The sequence below is a fragment of the Pristiophorus japonicus genome, unplaced genomic scaffold (assembly GCF_044704955.1).
Source record: "Pristiophorus japonicus isolate sPriJap1 unplaced genomic scaffold, sPriJap1.hap1 HAP1_SCAFFOLD_147, whole genome shotgun sequence".
NCBI classification, from domain to species: domain Eukaryota; kingdom Metazoa; phylum Chordata; class Chondrichthyes; family Pristiophoridae; genus Pristiophorus; species Pristiophorus japonicus.
Window position 1 is genome coordinate 693,237 of NW_027251144.1, and position 15,375 is coordinate 708,611.

Genomic DNA, 15,375 nt, shown 5'->3' on the forward strand with positions numbered 1-15,375 from the left:
TGATTCCCGTTCATGCCACTGCTGAAGAAGAAAGGAGGGTTTGACGTTGACCAGACTGCACTGCCCCTGATATTTGTGAGCTCATCCTTTATATTCAGTGGTTTCTCACCCTTTGATGGGCTGCAGTGTGGCGGATATCGCGTTGGCCTCACACACGAAAGGTCCCCGGTGGATCAGTTTTCTCTCACTGAAAGTTATCTATTTATTGGTTAAATAAAGAGCAATTCAGGATTAAGGGAGCCCTTTTGCCAGGAGAATAAATAGCAAATAAAAACAGCAAATTCTGCAAATCTCAGCAAATCAGGCAGCATTTGCCAGGAGACGAAACTCGCCTCCGATTGTTCCCATTTGGCAAGTTGAAACAAAATGTTTCTGCTTGGGATCGAACCAGGGACCTTTTGCGTGTAAAGTAAACATGATAACCACTACACTACAGAAACCACTGATACAGCAGCCCCAACAGAGGGGAGCTGACCAGTGAGCTCCCTCTGCGCTGATCGGGAATGAGGAGGCTCACCTGAAACAACTTCTGTCCCACACTGAGAGTTCTCAATCCTTCTCCTCCGCTGCCCTTTACAGAAATGTCACGGATCACCCAGCCACCGTGTTCACTTCCACATCCTCACAGTGGGGTCACAGAGGCTCCTACCATCTCCCCGCGATCAGTGAACTCACCCAGTTTGTAAAATTAAATCGGAACACGTGCCCGGCAAAGGGCAGGAGAAGCCAGATAGTCTGTAAGCTCGGTCTATCACAGAAAGTATTGGCATTCATGGTGATTACAGCAATTATTAATCGTCTCACAGACCTCAATTATTTTTATGCGATGAATTGATCGAGTATCGTTACCACGTCAGTGCGGCAGATCTTAACCCCTCGACCACCAGGGAACAGTTATGATAGATGTTGATATATTTATATATATTTATATAAGAACCTGAATATCAACGGCTAGCTACCTTGACCTCATGGCGAACAGCAGTGCATCTAACTTTGAGTGAAGTAAATTGTTCCACAATGAAACCCATTTCATCTTTTGTTCCCTTTTAAACACTAGAAACTGAGACAGGGGGAATAAATAGAGAAATAAAAGCACAGGGATAGAGACAAGAGGAAGAGAGAAGGGGAAAGATACTGTCCCCACCCAGAACTAATGCAGAAACCCCTCTGCTGCGCTCGGGGTGGCCACCCACAGCCTGGATACACTAACGGGAGAAGACCAGCGGCAGGTCGGGGCCATAAAAGGAACGGCGAGCGGCCCTGGGAGCAGCTTGGAGGTCCCGGGAGACTACTCCAGGGAGCAGCACGAGCTGGTGCAGGAGGGCGGCGGCAGCGAAGTGTGATGTCATCAACGTCCAGGTCAGTGATGGGAGCGTGGGCAGATACAGCAGGAGCGGCGAGATCGTTGCGAAGGAGCGGCGAGAGACTGTGGAGGGATGTGATCAGGGCCCAGGGGAGGCATGAGTTCAGGGCCAGGGGCCCAGGGGCAGCACGGGCCAGCCCACACTGCGATATGTGTGCACACTCGGTGCGTGCAGCAGAGCTGGTCTCCAGTCGTCTTGTTTAACCCTTGCCACTGGACGAATATCTCGCTCTGTCAAGCCCGTGTGATGGCTGGGGTGCAACGGCCATCACATTTTAAAAAAATCCACGCACAGGCATCTTCCACCCTTCAACATACATTTCAGGACCTGGAATATTGAAACACCTGTGAACTCATCCTTTTTTGGCGAGGAAGCAAATCATCCTCGCTTCGAGGGACTGCCTATGATGATGATGAACTGGATTTGCTGCAGTCCGTGGGCAACAGGTGATGAAAGCGGACGTGAGAGGGTGAGTGACAGGTGGGCACTGCTTCTGATGCTGTCTGACCCACGGTAGGAGTGGCCGGGGATTTTAAAGCCCTTTCATTGCACCAATGCAGGGTAAATGAAACTGTGTTTCAGGAACCTTCATGTTTCCAAACATAGACAATTTGCACTGTCGACCTTGTGGTGCAACGGTAGTGTGTTTGACTTCCGATCAGAAAGTTGTGCATTCAAATCATGTTGGGATCATTGTTCTTCAAAAGTTGCAAACTTCTTTGCTATTTGGCAATAACCTGACACTTGCTCCAATGTTTGTCTCACTGTTTCCCCGGTGTCAGGCACAGATATGCCAGATGCCTTCATTTACTTCATGTAACAAGACACAAAAGTTCAAAATTTAAATGAACTTACAGTCTGGATGGCCGAGCCGTCGAAGGTGCTGCGTTCAGTTTACAGTCTGCTCTTAAAGCGCGGTTTCAAATCCCTTTTCTTATTTTTAGTCATTAAGCAAAACTAATTTGCTTGGCACCTCGACCAGCTCCTTAAAAGTGGGATTCAGCAGTTCACCTGCTCGCTTAACATTTCCGTCTGACCTGGTGCTGAAAGTGGAGATGTTTCCGCAGTGTAACGGTTCACATCTTTGCCTCACACGCGAAAGCTCACCGGGTGGGAATATTTTCTGGAACTTTCTCCTCTTGCATGCTCAGGGCGAGATTGTTCTCCTGTGAAAGGTCATATGATCATAAACATGTAAGGATTAGGAGCTGGAGCTAGCCATTCGGCCCCTCGAGCCTGGTCCACCATTCAAGAAGATCCTGGCAGTTCTTCGACATTAAGTTTAAACATCTGGAGCGGAGCCAACAGGCGCCTGGCTGCAATCAGTGAGAAAAACGTTTGCTTTAGCAGAAGCACAGCGAGCTCAATTGATACAGCGTGAGACTTTTAATCTCAGATTCTCGGGTTCGAACACCAAGTTTGTTGATTACTTTTTAATTACATTTTATGTTGCTTTCACGGGAATACATCGTTAATTAACCGATGATCTTCTTTTGCACAAATAAAGAAATGCTAACTGAAGGAGAGTCCATAATTGGATAATTTATCTATGCTCTGCAAGTTAACTCTTAAACCATAAACCATTTTACACACTGCTTTCGGGGTCTGGTTCAAAATGTTCATTGCTGGTAACATCAACAGGAGACTGGGCAAACAGTGAGACTGACTTTAGAGCAAGGGTCTGGTTATTGTGAAACACCAAAGAAAATATACATTCTGGAAGAATAACATCGAAATGAAACGTGACCCGACACCCAGAAAGAAGTGTTAAGAGAGAAGATGAAATACTGCATCCCTTTCTGCAAAAAATTCCTTTCATAAACATTTCTCTGACCGAAGCTGCACAAAACAAAAATGTTCGTTTCAAAGTAATTAAACTCCCGAATTTCCGCTTCACCAGAATCTCCTGAATCAGATGCCTCTAGTTTTGCCGACTCAATCCATGTCCCTTTGCAATGTTCTGCTTCCACCCACACTATGAAATGTGCCACTAACTTATAGAATCATGGAATGGTTACAGCACGGAAGGCCATTTGGCCCGTCGAGCCCGTGCCGACTCTCAGCGAGTCCCACTCCCCCGCCCTTTCCCCGCAGCCTTGCAATTGTTGTTCCTTCAGACACTTATCCAACTCCCGTTTGAAAGATAAGATTGAGTCTGCCTCCACCACCCTTTCAAGCCGTGCATTCCAGATCCTAACCACTTGCTGCTAAATGGCCACCTCCTGTTCCTATGTGTAAAGTCTGGGAAACACGAGATCAATTCCTGCCACACTCACAGCCTTCCTAAATATAGCACCGTCTTTCTATTCTCGTAAAACCAGCTCCTGAAGTATAGTCCAGCTGTGTCGGTGAAAGCTTTGGATATGTTCCTAACATCACTTCAATTGCAGTGTTTCCGTAGTGTCGTGGTTGTCACATTTTTTTCACCCACGAATGATCTTTGGTTCGAAACTGGGGGGAAACATTTTGAAAACTCATTTAATTAAATATTAGAAAAAATGGATTTATTCATATTAGTGGTTCAATATTAACAAAACACAATGTCCCACAGCCTTGTTAAATTTTCTGATATCTCTGTTCAGTTCTGTGTACACTCAAACTCGACACTTGAACTGAATGGTCATAAAGGTATTGGAGTGGCAACTCACTGGATAACAGCAGAGCTGGCAATGTTTGCGGAATATATTCGTGACACCAAAGCACACAATGACAACCTGGAACTGTGCGGCACAGAAACTTCAGGGAAAACATTTGAAGTCCCTGGCAGGGGGGCTTGAACCACCAACCTTTCGGTTAATAACCAAACACGCTAACCCACAGAGACTGACACAAATGTACACTGCAAGACATCCCAATCCAGGGCGTCCGTCAGTTAAAGCTTCAGATTGCTCCGACCAGTTGGAACTTGTCCACTCTCAGTTGCATTTTTCCTACATAAAGGGTGGGACATTCTTGTGGATGTGTGAAAGCAGTCTGGTCCCACACACTGCAGACACTTCCATGTCACCGCCAACCAGCTGTCGCACAACCGATGTGATCTACCTTCCAGCCTTCTGGTGCCTTGTCTGTGACAACGTATTCTGATTGTCCCGAAGTCGGTATTAGGTTTGAATTCCTTTTCAGCTCCTGACTGCGGATATTCTTGTGATTAAACGGGAATTAAATGCTGACAGGGACAGTTGGATTCACCATTTCTTTGCTTGGTGAAATTTCAAAGATTGAAAGTGATGCACATCAACCCCAAACCTCGTCACCTACTCGCTAACCGCTACACTCTGCTCCCGTGAGATGGAAGTCCAGTTGCTGTTTCAAGCTTGAATGCAGGGACAAGCAGAACTCATTCAAAGAAAGTCCAAGTCCCTGAGGCACCTGATTATTTGCACCGAACTCCTTCGCAAAGAGTTGAGGTTCGTGTGGGGTGATTTGGGCACATCTTTCCCCACACTACAACACTTCAAACATAACTCAACGGCTGCAAAGCGCTTTGGAGCATCATGAGATCCTGAAAGGCACTGCAGAAATGCAAGTCCTTCTTTGCAAAATTTCTGTGCAATTTCAAAACTCGCCGGCAAAATAATGGACTCGTCCAGGATAGGAACCCAGGACTTCTCGCAAATTTCATTTAACTTCTACTAAGCAAAAGTTACAATTTTAGATCAACGAACCAACTGCTTGACAATCATAAAGGTAATGTATAGCCATTATAAAAGCAAGTTTTTGTGTGTGGATACCCTTGATTAGAGAAGCACATGAGATCGAATCAGTGATTTTGCTTTTTCGACCTGTCTTCTGAAGCACCGCACGGTCCCACTCCGACAGTCAATGAGCTGTTGGGACGTTAGTGTATCCAGGCTGTGACTGGCCACCCCGAGCGCAGTAGAGGGGTTTCTGCATTAGTTCTGGGTGGGGACAGTATTTCCCCTTCTCTCTTCCTCTTGTCTGTATCACTCTGCTTTGTTTTCTGAATTTATTTCCCTGTCTCAGTTTCTAGTGTTTGAAAGGGAACAAAAGATGAAATGGGTGTCACTGTGGAACAATTTCTCTCACTCAAAGTTAGATTCACTGCCGTTGTGCCATGAGGTCTAGACAGCTAGCTGTCGATATTCAGGTTCATATATAAACATATATTTTTATATTGATACAAATTATCGAAGCTGTTCCCTGGTGGTCGAGGGGTTAAGATCCCGAGCATTAACCCTTTCCATTCTCAATCAGTTCATCGCAGAAACATAATTGAGGTGTGTGAGAGGATTAATGATTGCTGTAATCGCCGTTAATAACCCCACTACTATCTGTTACAGAACGAGCTGACACACTCTCCCGCTTCTCCTGCCCTTTGCTGGACACGTGTCCCGGGTTTAATTTTACAAACTGGGCGAGTTCGCTGATCGCTGGGAGACGGTAGGAGCCTCTGTGATCCCACTGTGAGGATGTGGAAGTGAACACGGTGGCTCGGTGATCCATGACATTTCTGTAAAGGCAGCGGAGGAGAAGGATTGAGAACTTTCAGTGTGGGACAGAGGTTGTTTTAGGTGAGCCAACACATTCCCAATCCTCCTCTCTTCTTAGGTAATCCCCGAAGTCGAGGATGACTTGCTTCCACATTAAAAATCAGTGGTGATCAGCACAGAGGGAGCTCACTGGTCAGCTCCCGTCTGTTGTGGCCGCTGTGCCAGAGGTTTCCGTAGTCTAGCGGTTATCACGTTTGTTTTACACGTGAAAGGTCACCGGTTCGATGCCGGGCGAGAACATTGTGTTGAAATTTCCTATCGGGGAACAATCGGAGGCGAGTCTCGTCTCCTGGCAAATGCTAACTGACCTGCTGAAATTTCCAGAATTTGCTGTTTTTATTTGCTATTTATTCTCCTAGCAAAAGGGCTCCCTCATTCCTTAATTGCTCTTTATTTCACCAATAAATAGATAACCTTTAGCGAGAGAAAATGGATCCACCGGGGAACTTTCGCGTGTAGGAATAACCGGTGCTGATAAATTTGACAAAAGTTGCCCCAGATTCCTGGTGTCGCCAGCGATGAGGATTTTGAACCAGACTCCAAAAACACAGTGTGTAAACTGGGATATGGTTTAACAGTAAACATGCAAAGCACAGAACAAATGATTGAAGTATCGACTGTCCCTCAGTCAGCATTTCTTTCATTGTACAAAAGAAGATGACGGGTTAATTAATGATCCTTTCCCGTGAAAGCAACACAAACGTTAAACAAAAAACATACGGTGACTAGCAGGTGAGCGCTTCTTCTGATACCTGGTGGGAATGGGCAGGGATTTTAAAGCCCCTTATATTGCGGAATCTTCATATAGACGAACATCTCAAGCTCCCTGTGTAGACCTTGTGGCGCAACGGTAGCGCTTCTGACTCCAGATCAGAAGGTTGTGTGTTCAAATCACGTCGAGGTCACTGCTCTTTTGGGTAATCCCGGAATTAATATTTTCTTTGCTGTTTGGCAATAACCAGACACTTGCTCCAAGGTCTGTCTCACTGTTTCCCCGGTGTCAGTCAGAGAAACACCTGTTGCCCTCATTTATTTCTTGTGACAAGACACAAAAGTTCAAAATCAACCTGCAGGTGGCCAAACACCGCACTGGATAGTCAGGAAAGCATACCGGTCTAAGCTGTTGTGTTCAGTCTGCTCTGAAAGTGTGGGTTTGAATCCCACTCCTAGCACCTTTTATTTTTAGTCATTAAGCAAAACTCATTTGCTTTGCACAACGATCATCTCCTAAAAAGTGGGATTCTGCAGTTCACCTGCTCACTCAGCATCTCCGTCTGACCTGGTGCTGAAGGTGGAGATGTTTCCGCAGTGTGGCCGTTCACACGTTCGCCTTACTGTCATGTATCTCACACCACTCTGCAGTTCTAAGTCGTTTTGAACATCTCTTTCAGCCAGGTGTGGGTACCTTCAAAGGGGCTAAAGTTAAAATCTACATCACACAGGATGCCAGACCGGTCCATCACAAGGCTGGAGCTGTGCCTTATGTGATGAGGGAAAAGATTGAACACGAACTGGACCTGCGGGAAGGCATTATCTCATCCGGGTAATTTAGCGACTGGTCAAGTCCCATCATCCCCGTCATGAAGCCTGATGGATCCGTACAAATCTGTGGGGATTACAAGCCTACCAAAAACAGAATCTCCCGACAGGACCAATACCCGCTGCCCAGAGCAGAGGACCTATTTGCCACGTTGGCTGGAGGAAAACTTTTCTCGAAACTAGATCTTACATCTGCGTATATGATGCAAGAACTGACCGAAGAGTCTCAGCTACTCACCACCATCAACACACATCGAGGCCTTTTTATGTACAATTGATGCCCATTCGGCATCAGGTCGGCAGCTGCTATATTCCAGCGCAACATGGAGAGTATGCTCAAGTCCATCCTGGGGACGGTTGTGTTTCAAGATGACATACTCATCACGGGCAGGGACACCGACTCCCATCTCCGCAATTTGCAGGAAGTACTAAGTCGATTGGATCGAGTAGGCCTAAGAGTTAAGAAATCCAAGTGTCTGTTTCTCGCGCCTGAGGTTGAATTTTTGTGCAGAAGGATTGCCGCTGATGGAATCCGCCCAACAGAATCAAAAACCGAAGCAATTCGTCTGGCACCCAGGCCCTGGAATATCTCCGAACTGCCTGCCTCTCTCGGGCTATTCAATTACTTTGGGAACTTTATGCAGAACTTGAGCACACTGCTGGAGCCTCTCCACGTGCTCCTCAGAAAGGGGTGCGATTGGTTTTGGGGGGACGCCCAAGAACGCGCCTTCAATAAAGAACTCAATCTTCTAAGTTCCAACAGTGTTTTAGCCTTTTTTGACCCAGGTAAAAAGTTAGTTCTTACATGTGATGCGTCAGCGTACAGGGTCGGGTGCGTTTTACAGCACGTCAATGATGCGGGTAAATTACAACCCATTGCTTATGCCTCCAGGTCACTTTCGCGGGCGGCGTGCGGTTACGGTATGGTTGAGAAGGAGGCGCTCGCGTGCGTGTACGGTGTCAAAAAGATGCACCAATACCTTTTCGTGGCCAAGTTCGGGTTAGAAACCAACCACAAACCGCTCACGTCCCCGCTATCTGAGTGCAAGGCAATAAACGCCAAAGCCTCGGCGCGCATTCAGCGGTGGGCACTCATGCTGGTGTCTTACGACTACACAATAATGCACAGACCAGGCACATACAACTGTGCCGACGCGCTTAACAGGCTACCCCTGGCGACCACGGAAGGTTCGGACGAACAGGACTGTGAGATGGTCATGGCAATCAATGCCTTTGAATCCACAGGTTCGCCCATGATGTCTCACCAAATCAGATTGTGGACGACCAGCGACCCCACGTTATCCTTAGTCAAAAGATGCGTTTTAACTGGTGACTGGGCAGAGACCCGCGATGCCTGCCCCAAGGAGATCAAACCTTTCCATAGGCACATGCATGAACTATCACTACTGGCAGACGGCCTGATGTGGGGCAGCCGAGTAGTTATGCCCTTGCGAGGCTGAGAGGCGTTTGTCCGAGAGCTCCACCGCGAGCACCCGGGGATTGTCCTAATGAAGGCCATAGCCAGAGCCCACGTCTGGTGGCCTGGCATTGACGCGGACTTGGAGCTCTGTATACGTCGGTGCACCATTTTTGCCCAACTCAGTAATGCCCCCAGGGAGGCCACCCTAAGCCTCTGGCCCTGGCCCACAAAAACCGTGGTCTCGGGTGCATGTAGACGATGCGGGCCGTTCATGGGCAAAATGTTCCTCGTAGCCGTTGATGCATTTTCAAAATGGATCGAGATCACCATTTTAAACTCGAGCACCACCTGCACCACTGTGGAGAGCCTGAGAACCATGTTTGCAATGCACGGAATTCCTGACATATTGGTCAGTGATAATGGTCCGTGCTTCACTAGCGCAGAATTTCAAGATTTTATAGTTGACCACGGCATAAATCACGTAAAGACGGCACCGTTCAAGCCGGCCTCCAATGGCCAGGCGGAGCAAGCAGTGCAGATCATTAAACAAGGAATGCTCAGAATCCAAGGTCCCATGCTGCAGAGGCGCCTGTTGCAACTGCTGCTGGCATACAGATCTCGTCCACATTCATTGATTGGGGTTCCTCCCGCGCAACTATTGATGAAATGAACCTTAAAGACCAGGCTCTCGTTAATCCTCCCAGACATGCATGAAATTGTTGAGGATAAGCGCCGGAAGCTAACTGAGTACCATGACCTAAATTTGAGGGGGTGGTGGAATGAGATAGGGGACAAAGTGCTTGTGCTAAACTATGGCAGTGGTCCCAAATGACGTGCAGGGACAGTAACAGGCAAGGAAGGAAACAGGCGACTGGTAGTACAAATGGACAATCGCTAAACCTGTCGGAGGCATGTAGACCAAGTAAAAAGTAGATTCACCAACAATACTGCAGGACGAGAGGGAGACTACAGTATGGAACTCACACCACACCTGGTGGGCAGACAGAGGGAACAACCTGAGGAAAGGGCAGTCTCAACAGACAGCCCAGGCGAGATACCAGCAATCACACTGAAAGAAAAACAGGCACCAAGGCAAACAACTGAACCACAACTAAGACGCTCCACGCGAGAGCGTAGACCACCTGAGAGTCTGAATCTATAAAGACAATAATACCTTGGGGGAGTTTGATGTCATGTATCTCACACTACTCTATATAACTGTATCTTACCATGCTATACATGACTGTAACTAGATATGACCTGTAACCACAAGCATACGTTACCACCAGGGGTGCACTTGTAGAAGACACTGCATACCTGTTCCACACATGTATATAAAGGCAGGTCTCAGGCAAGTGTGGCACTTGAGAGCTGTGAAATAAAGGTGCAGGTCCAGAGTGACCTTGACTTCAGCATGTGCCTCGTCTGAGTCTGTACTGCAGGGTCAGAACTTTACACTTACAAACGAAAGCTCAGCGGGTGGTAATATTTTCTGGAGCTTTCTCCTCATGCATACTCAGGTGCGAGTTTGTTCTCCTGTGAAAGGTTATAAGATCATAAACATGTCAGGATTCGGAGCCGGAGTAGGCCTTTCGGCCCCTCGAGCCTGGTCCACCATTCAAGAGGATCCTGGCAGTTCCTCGACAACAAGTTTAAACATCTGGGGCGGAGCCAACAGGCGCCTGGCTGCAATCAGCGACAAAAAGGTGCATTTGGCAGAAGCCCGGCTCGGTCAATCGGTCGAGCATGAGAATCTTAATCTTGGATTCAGGGGTGCGAGCCCCACGTTAATTGTTAAATCATGTCCCATTTTACACACTGTGCTTTAGGGGTCTGATTCAAAATGTTCATTGCTGGTAACATCAACAGGAGACTGGGGAAACAGTGCGACTGACTTTAGAGCAAGGGTCTGGTTATTGTGAAACAGCAAATGAAATATCAATTCAGGAAGAATGACATCGAAAAGAAATGTGACCCCGACACACAGAAAGAAGTGTTAAGGCAGAAGATTAAATGCTGCATTCCTCTGTGCAAAAAATTCCTTTCACAAACATTTCTCTGACCAAAACAGCACAAAACAAAAATGTTCCTTTCAAAGTCATTAAACTCCTGAATTTCCACGCCCCCCGAATCTCCTGAATCAGATGCATCTTGTTTTGCCGACTCAATCCATGTCCCTTTGCCATGTTCTGCTTCCACCCACACTATGAAATGTGCCACTAACTTATAGAATCATGGAATGGTTACAGCACGGAAGTCCATTCGGCCCGTCGAGCCCGTGCCGACTGTCAGCGAGTCCCACTCCCCTGCCCTTTCCCCTGAGGCCTGCAATTGTTTTTCCTTCAGACACTTATCCAACTCCCGTTTGAAAGATAAGATTGAGTCTGCCTCCAGTGCATTCCAGATCCTAACCACTCGCTGCTAAATGGCCAGCTCCTGTTCCTATGTGTAAAGTCTGGGAAACACTGGATCAATTCCTACCACACTCACAGCCTTCCTAAATATAGCACCGTCTTTCTATTCTCGTAAAACTAGCTCCTGAAGTATAGTCCAGCTGTGTAGGTTAAAGCTCTGGTTATGTTCCTAACATTGCTTCAAATGCAGTGTTTCCGTAGTGTAGTGGTTGTCACATTTGCCTCACACGCGAAAAGTTCCTGGTTCAAAATTGGGTGGAAACATTTTGAAAACTTGCTCAATTAAATATTAGAAAAAATGGATTGATTCATATTCGTGGTTCAATGTTAACAAAACACAATGTCCCACAGCCTTGTTAAATTTTCTGATATCACTGCACAGTTCTGTATACACTCAAACTCTACACTTGAATTGAATGCTCATAAAAGTATTGGAGTGGGAACTCACTGGATAACAGCAGAGCTGTCAATGTTTGCGGAATATGTTTGTGCAGTCAAAATGCACAATGACAAACTGGAACCGTGCGGCACCGAATCCTCGGGGAAAACGCAGTTAAAAACTTCGCCACTGGGTGGGCTCGAACCACCAACTTTTAGGTTAATAGCCCAACGCGCTAAACCATTGCGTCACAGAAACTGACGCAAGTGCATACTGCAAGTCATCCAAAACCAGGGTGTCCATCAGTTAAAGCTTCAGATTGCTCCGACCAGTTGGAACTTGTCCACTCGCAGTTGCACTTTTCCCAAATAAAGTGTGGGACATTCATTGTGGATGCGTGGAAGCAGTCTGATCCCGCACATTGCAGACACTTCCATGTCACTACCAACCAGCTCTCCCACAACCGGTGTGATCTACCTTCCAGCCTTCCGGTGCCTTGTCTGTGACGAAGTATTCTGATTGTCCCGAAGACGGTATTGGGTTTTAATTCCTTTTCTGCTCCCGACTGCGGGTATTCCTGTGAATAAACGCGAACAAAGTGCTTACAGGGTCAGTTCGATTGTCCGATTCTTTGCTTGGTGAAATTTCAAAAATTGAAAGCGACGCACATCAACCCCAGAAAATGCTGGAAACACTCAGCAGGTCAGGCAGTATCTGTGGAGGTGGGGAAGTGGGAATAATCGATGGGTTTGTTTGTGGCTTTGATCTGCTGCGGGGAAGTGAGGCAGCGCTGCAGGATGCTTTTTTTCGAGGTGTAAGCAGAGGTTTCCGTCGTGTAACGGTTATCACGTTCGCCACACATGTGAAATATCCCCGGTTTGAGCACGGACAGAAACATTATTTTGGAGAATATTTTTCTGTGGAATACATTTTTAAAAAGTAGCCCCAGGTTCCTTGTATCATGAGCAATGGGCATTTTAACTCACTCTGCTAAAATACAGTGTGTGTAAAATCAGATAGGAGATAAAACTTCATCAATGATTAAAGTTCCTTAACTCAGTAAAGTTCAGTTATTGAAGTTTCCATCAATTCATTTCATAAACATAATTGAAGTGTGTGAGAGAATTAATAATGGGCTTTAATTGTAAAGGACCCCATTACTTTATGTTAAAGACCCAGGTTACACACTCTCTTGCTTTTGAAAGAGTTGAGATCCATGTGGGGGTGATTAGGGCCCATCTTTCCCCACATTACAAGGGTGTCAGGAAACCAACCATCCAAAGCCCTTTCATGAACCACAGGGGTTCCCGCAATTGTCTGGTCTCAAAGCGGTTTTAGTCCTTGTCAATATCTCTTGTCCATTTCCCGGTGTTTCCCGATTCTGTCGGTCTCCCTGGCTCTCTTCAAGCTGTGTGTGGCCACCTACAGATTGGATTTCAATGAATACCTGTGTTTGTGTTTTCAATAACAACAGAAAATGTTTCTTATATATTTCTTATGTTCTCTCCAAATCCTCGATATTCTTCCTAAATTGTGGTGCCCAGAACTGTAAACAGGTTCCAACTGAGGCCTGAATAAAAAGATTTATAAAGCTTTGGTGTAAGTTCCTCACCGGTGTAATCTATTTCACGTTATAAAGCCAAGGGCCTGTATTCTTTCTTAATAGCCTTATCAACTTGTCTACCCACCTTCAAATATTGCTGTGTGTAAATCTCTCGGTCACTCTGTTTCTGCATCCCATTTAAAACAACACCATTTAGTTGAAGTTTCCACAGATCACCACCGTGTGTTTCCCAGACCTTACACAGAGGGACATAGGAACAGGAGGATGCCATTTAGCCCCTCGAGCCTGTTCCACCATTCCGTGAGATCATGGCTGATCTGATCTTGGTCTCAACTCCACTTCCCTGCCATCTCCACCTAACCCTTGACTCCCATATCATTCAAAATTCTGTCTATCTCCACCTTAAATATATTCAATGACCAAGCCTCCACAGCTCTCAGGGGTAGAAATACAAAGATTCACGCCCCTCCGAGAGAAGAAATTCCTCATCATTCCCATTTTAAATGGGCAACACCTTATTCTGAAACTATGTCCCCTAGTTCTAGATTCCCCCACGAGAGGAAACATCCTCTCTGCATCTACCCTGTCTAGCCCCCTCAGAATCTTACACCTTTCAAAGATATCATCTCTCACTCTGCTAATCTCCAATAGGTAGATCCCAACCTGTTCAACCATTCTTCATAAGACAACCTTGTGAACCTTCTCTGAAATGCCCCCAATGTAAGTTTATCCCTCCTGAAATGAGGAGAGCAAAACTGTACGCAGTACTCCAGGTGTGGTCTCACCTGTGCTCTGTACAGTTGTAGCAGGACTTCCGTACTTTTATATTCCATCCCCCTTGAAATAAAGGCCAACTTTCCATTTGCCTTCCTAATTACTTGCTGTATCTGCATGCAAACTTTTTGTGATCAGGAAGGCCAATGGTATCTTGGCCTTTATTGCAAAGGGGATGGAGTATAAAAGCAGGGAAGTCCTGCGACAGCTATATAACGTATTGGTGAGGCCACACCTGGAATACTGCATGCAGTTTTGTTTTCCATATTTACGAAAGGCTATACTTGCTTTGGAGGCAGTTCAGAGAAGGTTCACTAGTTTGATTCTGTGATGAGGGGGTTGACTTATGAGGAAAGGTTGAGTAGGTTGGGCCTCTACTCATTGGAATTTAGAAGAATGGGAGGTGATCTTATCGAAACGTGTAAGATTATGAGGGGGCTTGACAAGGTGGATGCAGAGAGAATGTTTCCACTGATGGGGAGACTAGAACTAGAGGGCATGATCTTAGAATAAGGGGCCACCCATTTAAAACTGAGATGAGAAGAAATTTCTTCTCTCAGAGGGTTGTAAAACTGTGGAATTCCCTGCCTCGGTGAGCTGTGGAAGCTGGGACATTGAATAAATTTAAGAGAGAAATAGACAGCTTTTTAAATGATAAGGGGATAAGGGGTTATGGGGAGCAGGCAGTGAAGTGGAGTTGAGTCCATGATCGGATCAGCCATGATCTTATTGAATGGTGGAGCAGGCTCGAGGGGCCGTATGGCCTACTCCTGCTCCTATTTCTTATGTTCTTCAGTAAAAGGACTCCCAGATCCCTCTGCTCGAGAGCATTTTGTAATCTCTCCCCATTTAAGTAATTATTAGCTTTTTTTGTTTTACCTACCAAAGTGGATAACTTCATATTTCCCACATTATATTGCAGCTGCCAATTTTTTCCTCACTCACTGACCCTATCGATATCGCTTTGCAGATTGTTTGCATCGTCCTCACAACTTGCTTTCCCACCATATCTTTGTATCAGCAGCAAATTTGTCTACATTACAAACATGCAGAGCCCAGAACAAATTATTTTACACCACTGGCGATGTTTTCCCATTGCCTTTGAAGGTGTATATCGCAGATTACCCAGAATGAAACCGTACATTTAAGATTTATACTATGAGGGAAAATTGCACCTTATCTTATTAGTTCGAGGTGTTTCATTAATTGATTTGACATGCTGTATTCATGTGAGGTGCTGTGGAAAAATGGATCCTTACTCATTGCTGACTCTAAGTTAGAACAAATGAGTGTTCGACAGTAAAATGAGCACTGCACTTTAATTGAGAATGACATATCCAGAGTTATAGTAGGCAGCCGCATACCGCAGTGAAGTAGAGCAGACCCGAGAGACTCAGCTAACATTTGGAA

At 46.1% G+C, this 15,375-nt stretch overlaps 2 non-coding genes across 2 annotated transcripts; one reads left to right on the top strand and one right to left on the bottom strand.

Moving 5' to 3' along the window:
• Positions 1-367: 367 nt before the first annotated feature.
• trnav-uac (transfer RNA valine (anticodon UAC)) lies at positions 368-440 on the bottom strand. The gene has a single exon. It is a non-coding gene; the product is annotated as a tRNA-Val (tRNA).
• Positions 441-6,708: 6,268 nt separating this feature from the next.
• On the top strand, positions 6,709-6,780 carry trnaw-cca (transfer RNA tryptophan (anticodon CCA)). Its single transcript has one exon. It is a non-coding gene; the product is annotated as a tRNA-Trp (tRNA).
• The last annotated feature ends 8,595 nt before the right edge of the window (positions 6,781-15,375 follow it).